The sequence below is a fragment of the Arvicola amphibius genome, chromosome 7, assembly GCF_903992535.2.
Source record: "Arvicola amphibius chromosome 7, mArvAmp1.2, whole genome shotgun sequence".
Taxonomy (NCBI): domain Eukaryota; kingdom Metazoa; phylum Chordata; class Mammalia; order Rodentia; family Cricetidae; genus Arvicola; species Arvicola amphibius.
Genome location: NC_052053.1, coordinates 51294194 through 51315126, shown reverse-complemented (window position 1 = coordinate 51315126; position 20933 = coordinate 51294194). Strand labels below are relative to the sequence as shown.

Genomic DNA, 20933 nt, shown 5'->3' with positions numbered 1-20933 from the left:
TGAGCTGCTGTGCTCACAGCCCAAAGCAGACTCTATTCCTTGTCAGTAGATGCTCACTGGGCAGTTAAGGATGAGTGTAGATACAGTTTGTAGGTGTGGTGGTTTGAAAGAAAATGGCCCCCAAAGGGAGTGGCACTATTAGATGTGGCCTTGTTGAATTAGGTGAGGCCTTGTTGGAGGATGCGTATTACTGTGCGGGCAGGCTTTGAGGTCTCTTTTTCTTGTTTCACTCAGTGTGACGACACTCAGTCTACTCCTGTTGCCCTCTGATCAAGATGTATCGCGCGCCATGTCTACCTACATGCTGCCGTTGTTCTCTGCCATGATAATAATGGACTAAACCTCTGAAACTATAAGCCACCAGCCACCCCAATTAAATGATTTCCTTATAAGAGTTGCTGTAGTCATGGTGTCTTTTCACAGAATAGAAACTCTAAGACAGTAGGCATACAGACATGGCGTGTGTGTGTGTGTGTGTGTGTGTGTGTGTGTGTGTGTTACTGGTTCACTGGATGAACCAGACATAGCTTTTAAAATGTCCACAGGCTATGTGAAGAGAGACACTCCAATTTCTGGTTACAAAGCATAGTGGTGGGCCCAGCAGTAGTTGTGAACAGGGGTGAGCAATGTGGGATTTATAGAAGCAGGGAACAATGACTTCTGGGTGACTTGGGGAGGGGTCTCCCCAGCCTCAATTTTTTGAGACAGGGTTTCTCTGTATATCTTTGGCTGTCTTGGAACTTGCTGTATAGACCAGGCTGGCCTCAAAGTCGTAGAGAATCACCTTCCTCTGCCTCTTGAGTGCTAGGATGAAAGGTGTGCACCTCTTCATTTTTCCAAAACCCTTTGTGAAAAGTGACTCAGTTCTCATAGACTCCCTTCCTTTGGTGCTTCGTTCACTGTTGTCATGTGCGATTGTTGATCCAGCCATGCATTGAGTTATTGTACATGTGGCATTATGTGTGTGTTTCTTCCTGCTTGGAGTAAATCTGCTTGCTGCTGAGTGCTCAGAGCCCTGCCCAGAGCAGGCTTCTTGGGCAATGGCATGATAGACCTATGGTTTTTCTGTAAATCAGCCTAATCTCCAGGCTCTTCCTAAGCCTCCAAATCCTTGAGTGTTTATCCAAAGACAGGTATGTGCTGTGACCCCAGCGAGCTATGGGCTTCAGGTGTGGCTACAACATTTGCCCTATGGAATTTTCAGAGTGGGCAGAACTGGGGGAAGGATAGGCCAAAGATGGACTGGTCACATTGCTGATACACACCTCTGTCCTCAAACTGCCAGTGGCTGGATTGGAGGATGGAGGCTGAGTGAGATGCCAGTTTTTCGAGACAGGATCTCTCTGTGTAGCCCTGGCTCTCCTGGAAGCAGCTCTGCAGACCATGCTGGCCTCGAACCCACGAAGATCCACTTGCCTCTGCCTCTCAATTCCCCGAGTGCTGGGATTAAAAGTGTGCATCACTACCACCTGGCACTTACAGATTTTTTTTCTCATTTTTTCAGTTTTTTAAATTGTTTTTATTGTGCTGTACATTTTTTCTCTGCTCCTCTCCCTTCCTTCCCCTCCTCTTCTACCTTCTCTCGTGACTCCCACACTCCCAGTTTACTCAGGAGATCTTATATGTCTCTCTTAGGGTCCTCTTTGTTGTCCAGGTTCTCTGTGGTTGTGGATTGTAGGCTGGTTTTTCTTTGCTTTATTTATGTCTAAAAGCCACTTATGAGTGAGTATATAATATATTCGTCTTTCTGGGTCTGGGTTACCTTACTCATTATGTTTCTTTTTCTAGATTCATCTATTTGCCTGCAAATTTCAAGATGTCTTTTTTGTTTGTTTGTTTGTTTTACCGCTGAGTAGTACTCCAATGTGTAAATATACCACTTTTTCTTTATCCATTCTTTGGTTGAGGGGCATCTAGGTTGTTTCCAGGTTTTTGCCATTACAAATAATGCTGCTGTGAGCATAGTTGAGCTCATGTCTTTGTGGTATGAATGAGCATATACCCAAAATGGTATATACCCAAAAGTGGTATTGCTGGGTCTTGAGGTAAATTGTTTCCTAATTTTCTGAGAAATCACCATATTGATTCCAAAGCGCCTGTATCAGTTTGTACTCCCGCTAGCAATGGAGGAGTGCTCATTTACCCCACATCCTCTCCAGCATAATCTGTCATCAGTGTTTTTGATCTTGGCCATTCTGACAGGTGTAAGATGGAATCTCAGAGTTGTTTTGATTTGCATTTCTCTGATGGCTTAGGATGTTGAGCATTTCCTTAAATGTCTTTCAGTGCTTTGAGATTCCTCTATTGAGAGTTCTCTGTTTAGGTCTGTACCCCATTTTTTTTTTTTTGTTTTTTTGAGACAGGGTTTCCCTGTAGTTTCTAGAGCCTGTCCTGGAGCTAGCTCTTGTAGACCAGGCTGGCCTCGAACTCAGAGATCCGCCTGCCTCTGCCTCCCAAGTGCTGGGATTAAAGGCGTGCGCCACCACCGCCCGGCTTGTACCCCATTTTTTTTATTGGATTATTTGTTCTTTTGATCTTGAGTTCTTTGTATATTTTGGAGATCAGACCTCTGTCTGATGTGGGGTAAGTGAAGATCTTTTCCCATTCTGTAGGCTGTCATTTTGTCTTGTTGACCGTGTCCTTTGCTTTACAGAAGCTTTTCAGTTTCAGGAGGTTCCATTTATTAATTGTTTCTCTCAGTGTCTATGCTGCTGGGGTTCTATTTAGGAAGTGGTCTCCTGTGCCAATGCATTCAAGTGTACTTCCCACTTTCTCTTCTATAAGGTTCAGTATGGCTGGCTTTATGTTGAGGTATTGATCCATTTGGACTTGAGTTTTGTGCATGGTGATAGATATGGATCTGTTTTCATTTTTCTACATATTGAAATCCAGTTATGCCAGCACCACTTGTTAAATATGCTTTCTTTTTTCCATTTGATATTTTTTGCTTTTTTGTCAAAAATCAGGTGTTCGAAGATGTATGGTTTGATTTCGGGTCTTCTATTCAATTCTATTGGTCCTCCTGTCTGTTCTTATGCCAATACCAGGCTGTTTTCAGTGCTGTAGCTCTGTAGTAGAGTTTGAAGTCAGGGATTGTGATGCCTCCAGAAGTTCTTTTATTGTACAGGATTGTTTTGGCTATCCCTGTGTGTTTTGCTTTTCCATATGAAGTTGAGTACTATTCTTTCGAGGTCTGTGAAGAATTTTGCTGGGAGTTTGCTGGGCATTGTGTTGAATCTGTCACCTACAGATTTTTAAAAGTGTTATTTATTTTACTTATGTGTATGCTTGCATGAGTTTTTGTGCACTATGTACGTGGAGGAGCCCATTGAGTATAGAAGAGTGTGTTAGATCCCCTGAATCTGGAGTTACAGGTGGTTGTGTATCTTTATGGGGGTGCTAGAAACCGAATTGTGGTTCTCTACAAGAGCAGCAAGTGCTTTTAATTGCTGAGCCATTTCTCTGAGTCATGGTAAGCATCCTGTTTGCCTGAGTACTTAAGATTCCCTGAGCTTTGGTGGGAGGTTAGGGTGGAAAACACTGGGTAGGGATGAGTGTTTCATCTGCACTCACTAGGAGAACAGAGACCTATGGACCCAGGGCCTGCATCCTTCTGCTGTGCTTCTGCAAAACTCCTGCATTCATTTACTCTTTGGGGGAAAGTTTATTTCCCAAGTGTCATAGAGACTGACACACCTGTGCATAAGGCACAGAGTCTGCACTACTGTGAGCGCCTGGCCTGGAAGTGCCTCCACCTCTGTTTTCTCACTTGTGCAGAGCTGTGGTAGTGCCTCCCTCTGTATGGCCCTCATGGGGTTTCCGGGAAATGGCACCAAACAGCACTTGGCAAAGAGCTCGCTCAAGAGCAACTCTACATGTGTGCTAGGACGAGGCTCTCTTTTCATCATGGCTACTGGTTTCTAGGATGCCTTTTGGGGGAATCACATGTGAAAGCTATGTGTTGACTCTCAGATGACTGGCAGTGGGGTTGGAACAGCCAGAAAGGTGGGTAGATTTTATTCTGCATTGGTGTGGCAGATGCAGGTCTTGATCTCAGAGAGTGGAGAGTACTAGAGAGAGAGAGACGCAGTTACCTTTGGGCTGAACCTGTCCAGGAAATCCCTGGGCCTGGCCCTCTTGCTTCATTGTTGTATGGTCTATATTGTGTCCCTTATATGTAACATACCTTCTCCCCTGTGTGTGTGTTTATGTTTGTGTGTGTCTTCCATGTGCAAACTGTGCCCATGGAAGATAGACTAGGACAGCAAATCCTCTGGAAATGGAGTTAGAGGCAGTTGTTAGCTACCATGTGGATGCTGGGAACTGAACCCAGGTCCTCTGGAAGAGCAGCCACTTTTTTTTTTTTTTCGAGACAGGGTTTCCCTGTAGTTTCTAGAGCCTGTCCTGGAACTAGCTCTTATAGACCAGGCTGGCCTCGAACTCAGAGATCCGCCTGCCTCTGCCTCCCAAGTGCTGGGATTAAAGGCGTGCGCCACCACCGCCTGGCAAGAGCAGCCTCTTTTAACCACTGAGCCATCTCTCCAGCCCCAGATTTAGATATTTTTATCATAAGGTTTGAGTTTAAGGTTAAGACAGTTATTTAACAGTCGGAAGGAAATTTAAATGGTTGGCCTTGACAGTCACAAGTTTCTTGAAATGACTTCAGTTGGGAAAGAAGGAGCAATAAAGAGCATCTTTAAGTCCCCGATTATTGAGTCCAGTCATTCTCACCCACTCTTGTGGAATCTGGTAAGTAGGGCAAGGGAGATTTGTTAGTACAGTTTTGAATAAATATTTATGGAAAACAATGAATTCAGAAGAAGTTGTTTTGCTTCTTTGTGCTAATAAAATTTGTTATATGGAATTAGTGACTTTCACTGTTTGAAGACATTTCCTTCATTCTGTCTTCTCTATAGCTTCTCCCTCCCTCTCTTCCTTCCTTCCTTCCTTCCTCTCTCCTTCCCCTTTCCCTTTCCTCCCTCCCTCCCTCTCTCTCTTCTGGTATTTATTTGTCCCAGAGTGGCTTTGAATTCATTATGTGGCCAAGGGTGCCTTTGAATCTCTGATACTCCCACCCCCACTTCCCAAGTGCTAGGATTACAGGTGTGATCATTTCTGGTGTAAGCCTTTCTTTCCTGGCACCATATCTGTGACTCTTCAAGTTCAGTAACATTTGTAGATTACCCCCTCCTGGTCTTCCACAATGCTGTGGTGTCATGGAATGACACTGTGTGACCACTGACAATTTGTGAATCTCCCCTCCAGTAGGTAGAATCCGAGGCTGGGGTAGTTAGAAGGATCTGAGAATGCCATTCCCACTGCCTAAACCCTTCTGTGTGTCTAATTCCTTAAAGAAAGAAGACCAAGTCATTAGCCAGACCTGCAGACAAACTCTTTAAATAAGTGGCTGGGTCCCTGGTGCAGGATCTACAGTGCCAGGGATTGGCTGTTTTGCTCACCAGTGGGTATCTAATGGTTAGTTAAATGTATGAAGAGTGAACTGATGAAGAAAATGGACTGATTTAAGTCCATAAAACAAGAAGGTGTTGACTCAGAGGTTCCCTCCATCCTGTAATATTGGAGCACTTTACAGCACTCAGAATATCTACCTCAGTGACAGTTACCTCCACTTCATGTTGATTGGGTAGGGCAGGCAGGGTTGATGTGGTGCACCTAAGACAATGGGAGCTCAAGAGGGGTTAATTACCCAGCGTGTGGCTATGAGAGAGTTGGGGTTCTTTTACCTCTTTAGGTGCCTCTACAGAGACCCTAAAGTATGATCTGATGCTCACCTGGTGGACTCATGGGTGAGGTAAGGAAATGGAGCTACATTGGATAAAAACACCTATTATAGTTTTGCTTGATTTTATGTATTTTAAATTTCCTATCATTGGATTTAGGGAGTTAAGTTCAAATTGAAATGTTAGGACTTTGTAGTAAATAGTGAGATAGTGATCACTGGTGTGTGTGCTTGGTGCCTGATGACCAGAGTTAGGATTTGGGTTCTGTGGGGAAGGGTTTCAGTTAGAAGTTATTTGCTGATTGGTGTGTGGCCTCCTTGTTGACTTGCTAGTTTTTTTTTTTTTTTAATGTAACTTATCTTGGGCACCTTTGCACTTAGCACCCCACCGCCTTTGTGCTTATTGGGTGGAGTGTCAGTCTGGAGGTTCATGCTTCTGCCCTTCCCAGATGAGGGCAGAGACTTTACTGCTCAGTGGCCCTGGTTTCTCAGCCATGTGAGCACACCCATTGGATGCAACAATCTTGCAGCAGTTGCTAACTGTTGTTGTACATGACTGCTAATAAACCATGTCAGCAATTAAGGGTTTATCTCAGATGACAGCCTCTGAAGCGGGGTGTTTTGTTGAGTCGTCATTGTGAGTGCAAGGGAGCAGGACTAAGCCCTGAGTGTGAGGCTCTACTGTCCCTCTGGTGATGGCGGCTGACAAAGAAGAAAATGTCTCTGTTCTTTAGCTTCCATCATGAGTCTGGGCTGGCAGTTGTGGGGGAGCTTCTTAGGCCTGGGAAGGCCTTAGAACCCAGTTTTATTAGCATACTCAGTAGTGCTCCTGGAATGGGGAGGAGCAGCCTGAATTTTGGAAAAATCACCAGTGTGGAGCCAGAATTTGCCTTGAGGAGTTCCCTGGTGTATGTGCATTCTTCCTAAGCAGGGAAGCCCAGGATTGAGGGAGCGTGAAGGAGTTGGAAGTTTCAAACCACACCTACAGCCAAAGGTAGAGGGAAGCCTTGTTCCTTGTTCTTCCTGTCCTGCCCATCTGTCTATCCCTCTGTCTACTTGTGCAGTCCATGTTGGGGCTAGGGAGATGACACTGTGCTGGCTGTGGAGCAGTAGGAACCAGCCCTGTCCCCTCTGTCTTGTACAAATATTAGGTGACTAAGCACAAAGCAGTAATAAATCAGCAGCCCAGTGTGGTGACATTTTGTCTGTCATCCAACACTTACGAATTGGAGGCACAGCCAGGCCATGGTGGCACACCCCTTTAACTGCAGCACTCAGGAGGCAGAAGCAGGCAGATCTCTGTGAGTTCAAGTACAACCTAGTCTACAGAGCAAATTACAGGACATATTACACAGAGAAACCCTGTCTTGAAAAACCAAAAAAAAAAAAAAAAAAAAAAAACCCCGCAAAATGTTGGAGGCTTGAAAATGCCAGTATGGCCAGTGTTAAGAACAAGGGAAAGATGAATGCTGGTCCTAGGAATGGCATTGCTTGAACTGAGCTAGAAATCTCTGCCATGCTGCATCCTAGCTGTTGACTTTGATCTCAGGATTGTCATCTGTCAGTTAATCTTCTCTTTCTGGGCTGTTGTCTGGCTGCTTCCTCACTTCTTGAGGGAATGGTAGGATGCCTTGATTCACTAGTGGTTTTTAGTCATGTTGTGACATCTGTGGAGCATGCAGCAGGGCTCTACACTGTGTCACTGCCTTGGGGACTGTGGTCTTAATGGGCAGGAGACAGTTGATGAGAATAGGGCAGTGTTGGGAGAGGCCACACTTGGGAATGGAAGCTCCTGAGACCACATAAGTTTCAGGTCTCAGAAAAAGGCTTCAGCTTTCTGAGTGCAGGTCTTGGGTAGGAGGTGCATTTGGGCAGCTACACAGAAGTGTAGTGAACTGATGTGGTGGTCAGGCCAGTGTGTGTTGAGTGTGTGGTTGAATGAGAAACTGGGAGGAAGTGCTGGTGGAAGGGGGCTTCAAAGAGAGGCTCAGCAGATAGCGAGCATGCATTTAGACCTTTTCCCGGGATTGATGGTTCCAGGCCCTGTCACTGCCGACACTGGCGTACTGTGAAGGATGATGGCAAGAAGAAGGTAGACACCAGGAGATGATGGATGCTGTTACCAGAGTCCAGATGCCAGGTCCTCGTCTTGGTCATGGGTGGCTGTTTGTATAAAGCCAAAGTGGTCGATTCTTGCATGGTGATATAGTAAGGAAGGAGGGTGATGTCAGAGGTAGTTGGTCTTTGCTTGATGATGTAATAGGGAAGGAGGGTGATGTTGCTCTTTTGCTTTGTTGACAGGAGATGGTGGGTGGGTTCAGTCACTGAAAAATGAAGTTTGAAAGGAATATTAGGTGGGGAGGAAGAAGGTATTGGACTAGAGTTTGGCAATTTTGAGTCTGGTGAGCCATGGTACAACTTGGTTGGACTGTTCATTGGTGTTTGATCCACTCACTTGGTACTAGAAGAGACTTCTTGCTGAACATGTTTCTTGTTGGGAACATCAGCAGCTGGCAGCGCCAGGGAGAAGGAAGCTGACACTCTTCACAGGGGCTTCCAAATGCCTCCTGGAGAGGTCATTCTTAAGTTATGACCTCTGGGGTTTGCTGTAGGGGGTGAGGGATTGCTCAGGAGGGCTATGTGGTAAGCAAAGGATGTGAGTGCCAGTATGGGGACTCTGGGGCACAGTGGAAGGGCCGGGGGGGGGGGAGGAGCAAGAGGAAGCATGGTCAACTAAGAAGGAAGACCATGGTGCAGGCACCTGCCTCTGCCTCCTTCCATCACGGTCTTTCTCCTGCTCCTGAACTGGGCCCTTTTGTGTTGGCAACATCAGAGTCTCCTTCTCTCATGCTGTGGTGTTCATCAGTCAGTTATGTCCTGACTTCCAAAGAATTTACCTTTATTTTCCCTGAGTGAAGACTAAGAGAAAGTTTTTGCTACAGCCAGTCTCTCGGACAACCTCAAGAAATTATTGAAGTCTTCTGTTGCTGGCCCTGTGGGAAGAAATCTCAGGCCTCAGAGCAGGAAGAGTGTCATCCCCCAATCTGCCCAAAATTCTGGGGTCCAGGAAGGATCTGCAGTTCTAGGGAAGGGTGTGCATCTGGATCTAGGATAGGCTGCTCATCAGAACTGTTGGAAGAGGACCTGAGAAGAGATTTAAGCAATTCAGGTGGACTAATGTGGCTTGAGGTGTCACAGAGTGCACAAGGTCTACCCAGCCTGCTGTGGGCTAGAGAGACTACTGAACTGGTCAAATTGGAGGTTTCAATAGGCTTGAGGCCCTGGACTGAAATAAGTTGACAGAAGTAGCTGATGGGCCAGTGGGAAGCTGGTCTGTGACCGGGAACCTGAGAGCTGAGTGAAGCCGCAGGCACGGAGTAGTGATAGGACCGGCCCACGTGAGGGGCACAGCCGGCCTAAGTGCTGGGGCTGGAGAGGAAGAGGAAAGTGGCCATGTTGATTGAGCTGAGAAGGAAACAGTGGCTGGAATGTGAGGCAGGGGATCAGGAACATGTGCACCAGGCAGTCCTTGAGAGACAAGGCAGAGGGTGGTTCAAACCTGGGGTCAGTCTGAGCTGAGCTCAAATCCTTTGTCCAAATACTCAATCCCAGTGAGAGTACTCTAGCTGGTGGGCGGTTCTAGGTGAGTTACATAACCTTCCCAGGCCTGTTAGCTCAGTTGATCTTATTTATTTATTTATTATTTGTTTGTTTGTTTGTTTTTGTTTTTCGAGACAGTATTTCTTTGTAGCTTTGGAGCTTATCCTGGAACTAGCTCTTGTAGACCGGGCTGGCCTCGAACTCAGAGATCCGCCTGCCTCTGCCTTCCAAGTGCTGGGATTAAAGGCATGTGCCACCTCTGCCTGGCGATTTTAATTTTTTAATTAACATTTATTTTATTTTATTATTATTATTGTGTGTGCAAGTATATGGTGTGTGTGTGTATATACATGGTGTACCAGTACACAGGTGGAGGAGGACAACTTTGGGAGTCAGTTTTCTATGGTGTGTGTATGTGTGTGTGTGCATGTGTACATGGTACACAGGTGGAGGGGGACAGCTTAGTCTTGTTTTCTTCTTCCATGTAGAATCTGGGGATCAAGCTCAGAGTCATGTAGTAAGTACGCGCTTTTACCTGCCTAGCCATCTCACCAATTCTTATGTCATATTTATCAATGGTCTTAATGCGTACCCCAACTTGACCATGAATTTGTGATTGATCGTTCTGTTCCTGCAGCTCAGGTGCTTGCATAAACTGGCTACCAGCTGTTTGTTTATCTTTAGTGTCTGCGATAGCAGTACCCACTTTAGACAGTCATTCTAAGGATTCAGTGGTATGCTATATGGACAAGATGCCTAGTGAGGTGTAAATGATGGTGATGGCGTTCCCATCACCTGAACACCTTTTCAGATAGCACCACTGGATCAAATTAACCAGTCGGACACAGGTGTGAAATCAGTGTCATCAAGGTCAGCTGTGTGAACATGAACACAAGAGAAGGAAAACAAGATTCACAGGCATAGACAGTGTTGAGTGTAGTAGGGGAGCATGGTGGTTAATATTAACTAATGTAGGAAGTCACAGAAAACACGTGTGGTGGGAAATGATGCACAAGACCCCCATACCTTGGTGATGGGTTTAAGATGGCTATGAAAGAGAGGGGAAGACATTTCCATCCCTGCCTGGGTAAGGAGGGCATAATGTTTCCATGACTCTTCGCCACCTCCCTGTGTCTGAGCTGGCATACATTGTGGGTGGGATTAGGATTGCTCCCTACCTTTACCCCAAAACTTCTTTTTTATAACTGCTTGTTACAGAGTAACCTTTGCCAATGGGTACTGAATGAATAGATTAAATAGATTAAAGTCAGTCAGTTTCTGGCTCTTCCCAGAGCGTTTAAACAGCAGTGACAACATATATTCTAATGTTGGTAAAGATGTAGCATGATTATAGGATATTTTATAAAACATGATAAAATGGTGCTGTTCATTTGGGAAAATGAGTTGGTTAAAATGTGAATTTCTTCCTTTGGTACTGGGTACCTAATCCAGAACCTTGTGCTTGCTAGGCAAGCACACCACTGACGGAAATTCCCACCTCCAGTATGTTAATTTTTTTAAAGCAGTGAAATCACCTTCATTTGTACAGATTCTTGTTTCTTTCAATGTGTTTGGCTGATTGGTATAAACATTGTGTGAGACTTTGTTGATGGAGAATAGAGATCACTTGAGTTGGTTACCTTTTCTCATTGCTGTAACAAAATGCCTGAGTGGGGGCACCTAAGAAAGAAGGGGTTTGAACTGGCTCACAGTGTAAGGGATATAGTCCACAGTGGCAGGAAGTCATGACCTTGTCTGCCACCCGGAAGCAGAGAGGTGAATTCTGGTTCCTGTCTATTCAGCCCCAGGCTGCAGGACATGGATAGTACTGCCCACATTTAGAGTCTTTCCTGTTACTTAAACCTCTCCGCAAATGTCCTCAGAGACTTCTGAGTGGGATTCTAAATCCAGCCAAGTGGGTAATGAAGGCTGAGCATCATATGGCTGTAGCTATTGTGAGTCACTTTCTCATTTAACTGTTATTTTTTGGGTTGGGCCCAAGTGCTAGAAATGCAAGAGACGCTGGACAGTGGTGGTACACATCTCTAATCCCAGCACTCAGGAGGCAGAGGCATTTGGATCTCTAATTTGAGGCCAGCCTGGTCTATAGAGTGAGTTCCAGGACAACCAAGGCTATAAAGAGAGACCCTGTCTCAAAAAAACAAAGCAAAACCACCACCACCACCACCACCAAAAAAGAAATGCAAGAGAATAAAGACATAATAAGATACAACTTTCTTCTTCATATGTGAAAAGTTAGGAGGTTATTGGCTCAAAGTAGGTAAGGAGCATGCTGGGTCAGAGACCTAAGTACTTTCTAAGTCTGAGGCTATCTCATGGCCTAAGGTGGTTGCTGGAGCTCTAGTTTTTCCATCTGCATTCCAACCTTAGACATTTGAGGTCAACATGAGCTACAGTGTGAGACCCTATCTCAAAATAGGCAATCCAGAAAACAAAGAATGGACAGGTAGAAAAGGCAGAAAAACTAACCCCAGGGAGATGCACCAAGAAGAATCAGCCCGTAAGGAAGTTTGCCCATGAAACTGGAGCAGGTATCATATCATCTGTGTTGCTCTCTTGGGGAAGTCAGAGATACCCTGAGAGATAAGACAAGAGGCTGAGAAGAGAAGGGACTTAATGACCAAAGGATGCTAGAAAGTAAATCACATGTCAGCATCAAAAGTTGCTGAGCATCCTGGGACAGGAGGAAGAAAACTGAGGGGAGGCTTGGACGAGATGGGTCAGTGTGTGTCCTCCAGAGTGCCTAAGCTGGAGGTCAGGATGGGGCATTAGAAAGAATCCTCAATTAGAAAACCAGAAAAAGACCTGAGTCTGCAGATTGTAAGGGATGACTGTGAACCAGACGAAAGAGCAAAAATGAACCCATAATATCTAGGTGAAATTTTAACTGCAAAGACAGACACAATTTACACCCTTGCCAAAGAAACCTTCAGAAAAAAAATACCCTGTCAACAGAGTTCATGCGCAGTGGAGCTGCCTAGGGCCAGAGGAGCAGTGCCATCCAGCTGTGGGGAAGGAATAGGGCCCAATGAGTGTTCGCTATTCAGCCGAGTTTCAGTTCACATCTGATTATACAGGGACCCACTTCAGGTATTCCAACACCCACCTTTTATGTGTAGCTTTTGCTACACCCACACTGACACTGTTCCTGTCAAAATCTGATAAAAGGCATGCTCAGCAGTTGGAAGGTGAGTCAGACCCCAAATCACATGCACTGGCACGACAATGGGAAAGGACCAGCAGAGTGGAGCCATTCCAGGCCTCAGCCACTTCTCATAATTATGACTATGATCGTAAAATATAACATGAAATAGTTATTGAAAGAAGATGAAACATAAAGTCATAGAGTTAAGGCAGGAACAGGATCCAGCTCCAAGCAAAGCCCCTGCATGAGCTGGGCTGAAGTTTGGCAGCCCTCTTCAGCCATCTAGTGTGTCTGGGTATGTGCCTTCTGTTTCATGTCATGCTGAACAGGTAAGCCACGTACCCGAGCTGCTTTCACGGCAGTTCTTTGGGGGTACTGTCTTGTGGGGCAGTTTCATGGGCACCTTTGTTCCGGTGCATAGTCCTTGGAAAACACAACAATGATATTCAAACAGTTGAATCTTAAGCTACCCTGTGACCTAGCCATTCCACTCTGAAGTGTATACCCAAGAGACATAGGTGTTTTTAGCTGCATTGTAATAGAACCGAAGACACCCCAAATACCTGTCAGCTGATGAATGGATGGAAGAGTGTCCAGGGTGTGGGCCCCTTGAGCTGCATACAGCAGATTGTTACACTAGTACAGCTTTGTGCTGTAGTGTGGGTGGACGAGAAACATTCACGGTAAAAGGAGGGCTGTTACTGCATGATTTCATTTGTGTGATGTGTCCAGAAGAGGCCGAGCCGTAGACACAGAAGGTGGGTCAGTGACTTTAGGGCTGGCGAGGGGCTAACTAGTGTGTGGGCAGAGGGGTTTGGGCGGTGATGAGAGTGTTTTGTAAATGACAAGCAGTGATGACCAAGGCCCTCACGGACTATGCTGAGAACCACTGAACTCCAGAGTTTTAAAGAGTGAGTTTGGGTCCCATAAATTCTGTTTTAAAATCTTTATTTATTAAATATTAGTTGTGGAAAAAGTGAGAAAACAGCAGGATTATCACCATCCTGCTCTCAGCTCTTGGGGTGTATTTGTCTCCACCCTCTTCTGTGTATCCCTCTTGCATTTGAGTTGACCTATGTGTCCTTTCCCGCAGTGCTTTAGTGTCCTCTTCTCAGGGTTTTATGAAGAAATAATTAGGCAACCATATCACACTTGGCTCGTACTCACGCCAGGTCTGTAAGTTTGAGAGGCCCTGTCACTGTTCCCTTCTCTAAAGTGACTGGCATGCTTATCCTGTGAACACCTCTTCACCGGAATAACTACTAGGAAGGAGAAATGACCATAGAGCAGGCAAATTTCTATCCATGCCAGTGGGAGTGTAAGCTGGCTTAGCCACCTTAAAAACCAGCATTGTCGCTAAAGCCAGACACAACCTCCACCCCCCACTTGAGACTTGGCTCCACCAAGCTAGCTTTGAGACTGACACAGAGAATGACAGGCAGGTGTGTCCTAGAAGCCTTGCTCCGCAATGTTGGCAGCATCACTGACTCTAATTGCCCAAATGGGAAGCAAGGCCAGAGCTTGTCAGTAATAGGATGGACAGACATCCTATTAGGATCCTAGTAAGATGGTGGTTCCTTGATGAAACGCCAGAGTCAGAAGGGGCCAGTGAACACCAATTCAGCTGGAAAATCTGGGTGAATTACAACATTCATTCGCACACAGACACTGGTATGGACACTGCATGTGCCCCTTAGGTGGATTAGAAGTACACAGGGTGAATCCATGCTAACAGAAACCACAGGAGTGGGTGCCCTGAGAGCTGGGGCGTGGTCTTCACACAGCTGCTGGTTATAAGTGAACATCCCTTGAGGTCTGCCCTTAGGATTGTGTGTGCTTGTGCTTCTGTGAACAACTTTATACAAACATCAAGAAAATTGCTTTCATTATTTAAGTACTTTAGAAGTGAATAAAGTACAATTGTTTTAACATACTCATATCTTTATCTCTATAATCTTATATTTGTATTCATTTTACAATATATGTAGATGCTTTAAAATGTACCTCAGAGTATATGTTTAATTTACAAATATATTTACATATGTTAGAAGTGCTTTAAAAAATGATAAACTGGTCATAGTGAATGTTGAGAAAGTTAGATGAGTTGAGACTAGTGTCATAGCAGAAGGGGTATCCTATATGGTGGAAGAGGCCACCGGGCAAGTGGGTGTATGAAGGGTTCTGTGTTGTTCTGTCAGGGTGGGTGTCCTTAGTATGCAAGCATGCATGATTATGGGATAGGAGAGGGTGGTGGGAAGCAGGAGAGAGGTTAGCAGCTGGTCTTCTGGTTTGCACAGAGCAGTCAGTGAGCTGAGGCCACAGAGGCCAAGGGACTGGGAGGGAAGAGGAATGCCAAGGCTAGAGAAAGTGCTTAGACCTGGGGCTGTGAGCCCTACCAGAGCTGACCTAAGGCAGAGGGGCTTTATGACACTAGCCTAGTCATGAGGAGGTGCTGAGGCTGTGGGGTCCAGTGCTGCCTCCGTGGTTAGGTGAGAGTTGCTGGGAGAGGGGAATGCGGAGGGCCATGGTAGCTGGTAGAGAAGCAGGCTGCTGTCCAAGGATTGTGCTGCTCTGCTCTTGTAGACAAGATAGGGAAAGGTGTCACCAGGAGAGCAGAGTGGAGAGTGTGCACAGGGCCGGTTGCCTGAGAGCTCAGAATGGAGCCTAGGCCCTGGGTGGGTCCTGGGCTTTAGACAGAGGCCCTACTCTGAGTTGGGAGAGGAGGACTGGGTTGAAAGAGAGGTGAGGGAGACAAGTGAGCTACCCACCTGGAGTGAGCAGGGGTGGAGTGAGGTGTGAGGTGTAGGGAGCAGAGAGAGGGCACTTTGGAATAATCCTGGGGGAGGGTAGAAATAAACAAGAATAGCCACGCCTGCTGGCACTGTTGGTAGTGAGATGGCTCATGGGCTGCCTTGTCACCTTGCACTCCAAGCCCTGCCCCTGCTCCCTGCAGACGGCCTCACACTCTGGGGCTAAAGCTTTATTCTATCCTTGGACTCTGGAACGCCTTCCTTGCTGGGTAGAGCCTTTGGACTCTGATCTGGTTTTGACCCACCTGATGCATTTTCTAGTGTTTTTCTTTGAGGCCAATTCCCCATGTCAATCCTGTATCCCATGTGAGGTAGGAAAAGAGAGCAGTGGCCATAGAGGATCAATGCCTATGATTTTAGGATGGGCATTGCTATCTGATATGTTAATGGTAATATCAGGTATCCATCCATGGGTAGTGCATATAACATTTCAAAGACCAGGTTGAAGCCAGACCTCAAAGCATCGATTTGTTCTGAGTTGGATGGGCTTGGAAAAGCAATTCAGAACCCCATGGAACATCAGCTTTCCACAACAGCACTCTGCAAGGAGAGTGGACAGGGTGGTGTGGCCTGCTACTCAGGAGTCACAGAGCCCCTCTCCTTGAGCAGGTGTTCCCTGGTACAGGTGAGCCAGCAAGGCTGTAGTTAGTGGGCCTGGTAGGCTGAGGGAACATCAGACATCCTTGGTAAGCATGTTGACAGTGGGGCTAGAGGTTTGCTATCCATGAGGGCCCTACAGACATCACTGTTAAAAGGCTTGGTCCCTAGGATGACACTGATTGAAGGTGGTAGTGGGACCATTAGAGGTAAGGGCAGAGCAGGAGGTTCTTAGGTCAGTGTGGGATTGCCCTATAAGAAGATTATGGTACCCTACATTTTACCTTCTCTTTGGCTCTGCTTCCTTGCTCATGAGGAGAGCAGTTTGCCCTAATTTAATGGGCCTTTAGTGACATTCTGCCCTCACTTGATCTGGAATAAAACCTGCAAAACTATGAGCCAATTATTCTCTCTTTGTAAATCTGTCACCGTAGTTTTTGTCTTATGATGACAAAATGTTGATTGGCACAAGCTCCCTTCTTCCCAGATCAAGCTGTGAGGTTTCCTCTGGTTCTCATGTTGGGTTGTTATCATTTTGTCTCTGTTCCCTCCTGGCGCATACTTGTGACCGCTCTGATGGCTGTCATGCTTTTGTCCTGTTACTGTCTACTCAGATGCCCTTTCTTCTCTCCAGTCAGGTGTGTAGACTCACCACAGATGGGCCCTCGCTGTCCAAGTCAGCTCCTTTCTTCACCTTGAGTTGTTTCTGCTGTGGACCCTCGGCTAGAGAGGGTCAGCTGAGGTCACTGTATGATCACAGTGGCTCTAGAGGGATGGGTTAGGTGGAGCTGACGATGAGTAGATGTGACTGTTCTAGGGACTGGAGTGTGCTGGTCATTCCCTCTCCACTCCTCTCAGTCAGTCACACTTAGGCTCGAGATTCTGTCTCCCCAGTTCATGGACTCTTTCCTTTAAACATGCATGGTGCTTGTTGACCCTCATCTCATGGCCCTGGCTACACTCTGCATTATGCCCTGCTTTGTATTTTTATCTTTCGGTCTACTCTGCCTTGAAGGCAGGCCTGTGTCTTGCTCAAAGTCTCTTGCACAGGATCACCTTAATAAGTGTCACTGTACTGACACTAGCATGGGCTCCCAACTTCTACCCCTTGTGGCCATGGCCTTGAAGGGAGGAAAGAGTGTGGCAAGAGGCAGAGTATATTCCTGAAGTAGTGTCAAGATTCTATTTAATTAGGAACAGCCACCAAAGTGTTAAAGGCCATGCTGGGGCAGCATTTTCCTGGTTCTTCTAACAGCTTCATCCCTTGTCAGTTTTGCTCCCAAGGAGCAGAGGTAAAGCTGTGTGGCCAGCTGTGCTGTGGAGAGTTGACGCAGCACTTAAGCAGGTTCCCTAAAATGCACCTGCCTTTGTGGAGTTGCTTTGCCAAGGAGGCTGCTGGAAAGATCTCTTGGTTTACAGTTAGGGGCAGGAAGGAAAGTGGACTTGAGCTGAGGATTTCTTAGAAGCCACACAGCAAGCAAATGACATAGTGTGTTTAGCCCCGGTCAGCCTGGCTCTGAACATGGTTCCCCCATGCTGTTTGCTGCTGAGTCTCATTAGCATTTTGGGAGGTGCTGTAGCTGCCCATTTGCCTGCATGCTGGAAAGGACAGCCCAGCCTTGCCAACCTAGGGCATTTGGGCTCATGTACATCCCCAGTAAGGTCACAGGCTCTCAACTTACCCATGTGGGTCCACCTGAACACATGCTAAGGATACTATTGTGAGCAAGGAGAAAACACTCTGACCCAGCTATGAGCAGAGTTGGCATATTGTGGGGCCTTGGCAGAGAGGCCTGGCTCTTTCCCCTCAATGCCAACCTCATCTATTCCTGCTGTGGCGCCTTACTTGAAAGGTCACTTCTTCCTTTTGGACCCCTCCTGCAAAATGTCTCTATTGTGTGTCCTTTTCCAGGCTGACACTGCATCCAGATTTCTCTATAGCACTCATCAAATATGTCATGAACTGTGTGTCTTCTTCCTCACTGGATTGGGTCACAGCCTGGCCACATCCTTGGCCACCCCTCTAGGATATCCAGAAGAGGGTCCCTCAGGCACCACCCAAAGCCTATCCTAACAGCTTTAGTTATCCACAACTCTGTTCTGAGAAAACTCAATGTCCCCACATCTGACTGAGGCCCATTGGGCAGCAGAGTGGAGCTTGGCTCAGCCGCAGGAGCAATGGGATGCCTAGAGATGGGAGGGGCCATATGGGGGCAGTGTGCTCCATCCTTTATCTCACATCCTCCATTTAAACATGTTTATCAATACAATCTCAAACGAAGCAGCAAATGACAGAAATGGCGTATTACCTACCTAGAGTGCTCCTTGATTCTAAATTTTCTTAATAAAAATGGACTTCCTGTTTTAACTGAAAAAACAGCAACAGTCAAACCCAGTAAACCAGATAAACAAAGACCATGGCTGCAAGGCCCCGTGCAGGGTATGAAACAGGCTAATCACACTCCCTTTCAGCCACGGCCAACCCTGGCTCTCTACTTCTCTATGTGATAGCATTAACTCAGAGTTTCAGCCACTGCCACATAGGGGAAACCTAGCCCATGTGCCAAGCCCAGGCCTGAATTATATACAATAGAGCTTTCATCGCCAGCAAACACAGCTGAGCCTTTAGCTCTCTTTCTGTAATGGAAAGAACTTTGCTCCATGTTTTTCTTACCTGTGGTAAGGGTGCTAGAGATGAAACACCCTTTTCCCCACTCGCTCATCCCTCATTTTAAATCCTCAAGTTTTTTAAAAAGCATTTATTTATTTATTTATTTATTATGTATACAATATTCTGTCTGTGTGTATGCCTGCAGGCCAGAAGAGGGCACCAGACCCCATTACAGATGGTTGTGAGCCACCATGTGGTTGCTGGGAATTGAACTCAGGACCTTTGGAAGAGCAGGCAATGCTCTTAACTGCTGAGCCATCTCTCCAGCCCCCAAATCCTCAAGTTTTGCAGGGTGTGCTACAACCTTTCTCTTGAGCCTGTTATTATCTCCTGTATAGTAGGTCTCTGGTGCTTTAAGAAACTTGTAACAATTAAACAGTTTCCAGCTCAGAGCTACACTAGGCAGCACTGCAGACTGAGCTATAGGTACTCTTCCCTTTCTCAGGCACATTCTGCCCCACCATTGGCTTCAGGTACCAAAAGTCCTGGTGTCCCTCTCCCTTGATAAAGTGGCTTTCTTCTGGAAGGACAGCTGGGCAGATGTTGGCTGTGTGTAGCAGGTATGGCCTTTTCCTTGCACTCTGCAGTTACAACACCCAGGAAAGCAAAACACTCTTCTTTTTTTCCACCAAGAAGAAACTTTCCTCTTCTTGGGATTTAGGGATCTAAGCACTGGCCTTGGTGTGAGCACAGTCACTCCACCACTCTGAAGAACCAAGCTGTGCTATTGTGTAATGTGGTCAAATTTTCTCCAGTTGATCTTTTGTTGTGCCACTCGTGTTCGAGGCACCCAGGCAGCTCACACAGTCTTTCACCATTTCTATCTCTCTCCGTCACAGCCTTGGGTGCTGAGGTATTCCTTCCTCAGGTTTCCCGCTGTTTTCAGTTCTTTCACTGACTTAATATTTTAACCCGACAGCTGTCAGCATCTTCTATAAAGTTTCTTTGTGTTCTGTCCATTCATCCTGCAAGCAAGTCACTGCTCCAAGGGAGGCTTTCTTAGGAAGCATCTTGAGTAGCCTGGTGGCTCCCACAATCTGTGTACGTTTTGGAAGTCTGCATGAACGATGGAGCCATTGCCAAGGGTTAGGGCGGGGAGAGTTGGTTGAGGACGCAATTCTAGCATAGGACATGTCCTGCAGGGTCTGTGATTCTCAGTGGTTTGGTACCTCAGTCTGCTCCCTCCCTTGGACCCCATGGTCTTCAGTGGCCATAGCTGTTGAAGCTCCCCTGGGAGGATCCTTCCCTGGCAGCACCTTGTGCTAGCTCTTGCTAGTGGACAGGATGCAAGGATGGCACAATCTTCAGCTGGACTATTGCTGTGGAACAGCTGCCAGAATTCCCTGGCTGGGTGCGTCTGTCTGCTGGAAGCCTGTGGGGAAGGGTGTACTGGCTTGAGAGCCCAGGCTCCTCCTCCAGCGTCCATCTGGCTTCACTGAGCTCACTGTGAGCTGTCATTCTTTCCTTATCCCAGGTATCACCTCCAAGCTGAGCTGGGCACTGGTGACTTTCTGAGCACTGGCTCTTCCCAGAGTTTTGGTATTCTTCACCTTATAGCTGGAGAACCAAGGTCTGGGGTATGGTGGGGGTTTAGCTTTAGTTTTGCACTGACAGTGCCCCTTTTGTCTGTTGTAGTAGTTCATCCACTGTCCAGGGCACACAGCACCTGGGCTGGGGTTAAGGCTGGGACCATCCTGGTCAGACCACGACCTGTACTTTCCACAAAGGTGATTTTGGTGAAGGAACTTGATATACAGAAGGTTCTTAGACAAGGGCCTGCCACCCTGCCCTCTTGGTGGCCAATCATCACGATTGTTTGATTCTTACCATGGCTGCAAGAAAATTCAGTCTGAGCCCACCTTAAAGAGGGAAAATTGGAGTTCAGAGGTAGCAGAATTCTTAGCAACAGACCCAGAATTCAAACCTAGGATTGCTGGGTTCTTGAGCCTTCTCACCTAACGGTATGGAGATAGGATAACTTGTGGGACAGAGCTCATGGCTGACTCGGAAGGGAGGGGCAGCTCTCAACAGAGGCACACACAGAGGGGATAGCAATTCAGTGTGACCAGTCTATTTCTGTTCCCCAGGATGTGTCTCAGTCACTGTTGGGCTATTCAGAAGGCACTGTGGCACCATTTCAATCAGTAAAGTTTGAAGTTCATGAGCCACTGAGGATGGGGATGTAGGTGGCTGTCCATCGGTGCAGCCAAGTTCATGAGTCACTGAGGATGGGGAAGAAGGTGTGCAGCCAAGTTCTTGGGTCTTACTCCAGGTAGTCCTACTGACCCAGCCCCGCATTCTGTGTCCTGAGGCCCGGCACTCCTTCAGGGGTCCAATATACTTACTGCT

The 20933-nt window shown here is 46.6% G+C and overlaps 1 protein-coding gene across 8 annotated transcripts in view; it reads left to right on the top strand.

Annotated features, from left to right (window-relative positions):
- Positions 1-20933, top strand: part of Ralgps1 (Ral GEF with PH domain and SH3 binding motif 1) — a 225037-nt gene that overhangs the window by 5610 nt on the left and 198494 nt on the right. Inside the window, exon 1 of one of the 8 annotated variants that reach the window (XM_038336141.1) lies at positions 4651-4749. The exons of the other annotated variants lie outside the window; for them this stretch is intronic. The gene's annotated coding sequence lies outside the window, so the exon portion shown is untranslated. Of the gene's footprint in view, positions 1-4650; positions 4750-20933 lie in introns of those variants that run through there. 8 annotated transcript variants of the gene reach the window in all.